The sequence below is a fragment of the Melopsittacus undulatus genome, assembly GCF_012275295.1.
Source record: "Melopsittacus undulatus isolate bMelUnd1 chromosome W unlocalized genomic scaffold, bMelUnd1.mat.Z SUPER_W_unloc_2, whole genome shotgun sequence".
Taxonomy (NCBI): domain Eukaryota; kingdom Metazoa; phylum Chordata; class Aves; order Psittaciformes; family Psittaculidae; genus Melopsittacus; species Melopsittacus undulatus.
In genome coordinates, this window is record NW_022993944.1 from 1,892,608 (window position 1) to 1,897,220 (window position 4,613).

Genomic DNA, 4,613 nt, shown 5'->3' on the forward strand with positions numbered 1-4,613 from the left:
TTCAGATGCAGTGATTATCCCTGTAGTTTGAGTAGCAACTGTACTTGTTGCTGGGGTAGCTGCACTGTCTGTCACAGCTGAAGTTTGGGTAGCAACTGTACTTGCCGCTGGGGATGGTGTAGCTGCTGTACTTGGAGTTGGAACAGCTATGCTGACTTCTGTGTTGCTCTCAGATCCAGGGACATTTTTTTCCTTTTGAATGTGTTGAATAGTGTCGATCAAGGCCCTATAAGCATAGGCCAAGCCCCAGCACGTTGCTGTAATTTGTCCATCTCTGGTATGGCCAGGACGACAACACACCTCTTTTAGCTGTTTTACTAATTCTTCCGGATTCTTCACTTGTTTGGGAGTAAAATTCCAAAGTACTGGAGGGGCCCACTGACCTAGATGTTTGCCCATACTATCCCACACACCCTGCCACTCATGACTGTCCAGCCTCTGGGAAGATCTCCTGGTCCTCCTATTTCATCATTTAACCCCAATACAGGACCAGACCTGACTCTACTTAACTCTTGAAATCAGATGAAATAACTGTGAGCAAAACACGCTCTGTATGCGTGCTACTATGGTGATCCTCATCACAATCAGCATACAAGTCTCAAAAACTTCAAAACCCTCAAATGATGTTGTAGACCATCTGGAGAGAACACTGGGAGGACAGCAGAATGTCTCCTTCACAGGTTGACCACCCGAGAAGGAGAAAAAAGATGTGAAATTGCTGAGCACTTCTATTATATACCTCCCAAAATATAAAGTTGTTGACCATACCGGGAGCATAAACCAGATCAGTTTCATGATCAATGCTTCTATTGTATTACAAGTCATTAACATAAAGTACAATGAGACCAGAACCTTAGCCCAAACCCCATACTTGATAAACACTAACACAGCTAATATATATGAAAAGTAATTGGTAAAATCCTGAAACCGTGAGATCAAGAGAAAAAACTGTGAGAGCCAATAAAACAGCATTGTGACAAATGGCTAAATCCTGTCAGATTTGTTGTTATTTTGTGGGTTTGTGCCCCACGTTGGGCGCCAAAAACTGTTGTGGTTTAAACTAAATCTGCACAGTTCCCCCTTTGTTTCCCCTCCCCCCCTCACCTTCCCACTACTGGAGGGATGGGAAGGAGAGCCAGAGGAATACAACTCCCACGGATCGAGGTAAAGTCAGTCCAGCAATCAAGGTATAACAGAAATAACTACCGGTACTTTTATAAATTGAGACCACAACGGATCATAATCCAATTAAAATTTTATTAATTATAGCAAGTAGAATATGAGCAAAAACAGCGCTGGACGACAGGGGAGTCTGCGCTCCACCAACTGCTGTGCTGAGCAGTTCAAACAGCCCCTTTTTATACATCTTTACTTCCTGTTTCTGTCGGTTCCTGGGCATCTTGCGGTGATCTTATCTTGCACAAGCAGTGTCTGTTGGCTGTTTGCATAAGCGATTTCCTGGGCATCTGGCGGTGATCTTATCTTGCACAAGCAGTGTCTGTTGGCTGTTTGCATAAGCGATTTCCTATCTTTTGTTGCCTAATCTTTACATTGGGCTTAACATAAATCTTAATAAACAATACCCTAGTCCATAGTTTCTTACAATCCCCCCTTTTCTTTTTATCCTATTATTGTTTATTAGACGCTGCTTTCATTCTCGGCACTGCAAACAAACCTTTTTCCACAATCCCAACATTTATCATAACACTCACAAGGTAATACCTCACAATTACAATAGGCATAGTTCTCACGTGGCATAACGCATTCACAACAATCTTCATCCTCATTAATAGATACACTCTTATATTTTGCCCCAGACCTCATAAAATAAGCAGTTTAGCTATGTCAAACCGTTCTTTAATAAAGTGTAAAATATAGCGTAATATACAAGGCCCAAATATAAGTCCCAAAATCAACATGATAAGCAGTCCTGCTAAAGCAGACAACAAAGTGGTTAGCCAAGGTGAAACATTAAATCAGTTTTCATGCCATGACTTGCCTGCCTTACGATGTTTCTTACGTTGATCTAACCTTTTCCGGAGTTCAGACATGGTGTCCTGGACTACTCCCGTATGGTCAGCAAAAGAACAACATTCTTCACTGAGAGCTACACATAACCCTCCTTCTTTTAAGAACAATAGATCTAATCCTAAACAGCAATCACTAAGATTAAATTTTCCACAGACCACTCCTTCTTGAGCCAACAGGTAATCTAAAACCACACGATTCTGATATATTGCAGTTTTCATTTTAGTATTTTGCTTTGCAATTAATCCTAATGCATTTTCTGTTTTAATTACTACTATTTCTACCACAGCTTGTGACCTTATAATTCTATTCAACATACATATAGGAGTCCTGTATCCCCAGGATGCATCTTCGGCCCAAGTTGCCAAATCATAATAAGAGATTATTCATTCAGGTGGCCACTCATTGTCTTTCCATTTTGTAGCTCTCTTTTATATCGTTTTCTCCTAAATAAGAAGAAACTAGGTCTGATCGTTCCTAATATACATGAACCTGTCCAATTTTGGGGTAAAAATGCAAAGGTTATTTTACCACAGATTCAATAATATCCATTTGGAGTGGGCCAACTGTTTGGTATGTTAGTTCCATTAGTCCAGTTACTGAATTGTTAATTTATTTCTATGGGATTTCCCCATTTTTCCCAGTCTTTCCTTGCTCTCTTCCACATATAACCCCCTTCACAAAGTAAATTTCCTATTGGTTTTACACGATTTTCTAAATTTTGCCAACAACTTTTTCCGATTATACCCATTTGCAAGATTCATTGTTGTCTCCTTTTGTTTCCTTTTCGGTTTTTCCAGATTGTAGGGTCGCTTATATTACTCTCCATTGCCTCCTAGGCCCATCTCTTTCCCTGGTTAGTTCCCCCACAAACATAGCAGTTAGTTACATTCAATGCTTTAGCTATATTTTCAGCAAGATATACAAAGAGATTTTTAGCAACTGTGAGAATTTCATATTGGACTCCAGTTTCCATTTCATTATAGAAGGAATTGAATAATAAATTAAGTTGTATTGACTCTATATTTTTCTTTGACCTTAATACTAATAATCACACCTGGGTCTTCCCCAGTTCCATATATCTTAAGTCCAATTTTAGTTACTTGCTTCTGTTTCCAATTTTTTCAAATCTATGAGAGTTAAATTTATTGGATTGCAGGCACGGGTTGTACAGTTATTGTTTGTTTGCATTCTTCCTATTGAAGCTTGTAAAGTCTTACATTGATAATCACATCCCCAGCCTGCAGTATCCCAGCATACACAAGACCATCCTTTTCTTCCACAGAGGTGTGATGACTGATACCTAGCTGTTTGATTAGGTACATAATCAGGATTTATATGACACTGGTATCCAAATATATTTTGGTTGGCTACTGTAGTACCACCTCCAGTCTAAACTTCCACAATTAGTATCTAAATCCTCATCTATAATATCACATGCATCAAAAATCATTGGCAGTGAGTTACTCAAATTGGTTATAACTTCACTTATTCCAATTAATCTCCCTTCTCCTGAATTTGTTCTCATTTCTACCCAATACAAGGTTGGAAGTTCCTTTGGATCATAACACACAGTTTTGCTTGTTTTTCCTGACACAATTCATACTGGGTTTGATTATATATGCAACTGCATAACTTTGTTCCTTTGCATTCATAAACAGTGTGATTTACCAAGGTTTTAGAGGTTATTCTCCCTCATCTAGTTGTGGTAATACATTCAACTACAGTTGTTGTGAATGTTTTTAAAAGCCACGGCACTTTCCCATATGGTTCCTATCAGAACCGACACCAAAAGAGGTCCGGTCCGGATCATAGTGCTCAGCGGTCACAGCCCCAGGGGTTGCAGCCCTCGGCAGACCTTTTCAGCTGCAGCACCAACTCCCTCCGGTCTTGCCCTCTCTGGTAGGTTAAAAGGTATATTCCCCGTCGGCTACTATGGCAGTAGTATTTGACCCACAACAACTGTTCCAACGAAGTGGTAATTTCACACTGAATGCAAAAAGAACTGTAATTGATTTCTCAAAAATTGTTCATGGTCTCCCCTATGAGTAATAATATGCTTCAAACAATTGGGACACTTGGCTCTAATATACAAATTGCAGTGTTTGCATATAGGAACTGGTGCTTATCCTATGGTTTCTTAAAATAATTTCAACTATATCTGCATTTCCCATATCAAATTTACAGGAGTCAATATGAATTCCCTCAGTTACTTATCCAAGTCCTCTAGAGGGTCAGCTTGGTGTCTCCGGGTTCAGTCACAACTTTCCATTCTTTTATGGGTCCTTTTACTCATGATGCATGTGTCCACCTTTTTTCAGCAGTTCTTATCAACGTTTCTGTAGTTAAAAGAACAAGAAATGGTCCCTCCCAACGAGGGGATAAACTCTCTTCTTTTCAGCTTTTATGTCATTCTAGTTCTAATTCATTCACTGCAGCCGCCCCATGGCACTCCCCTCCAGGGCAGTCTCACTTCCAGGGTCCAGACTCCCCATAGCACACACACCGATCTGGTTCCACAGAAGAGCCTACTCCCCCACCTCTGCTCAACATTCCTTCTCCACCAGTTTCAAAGCAACCGCTTT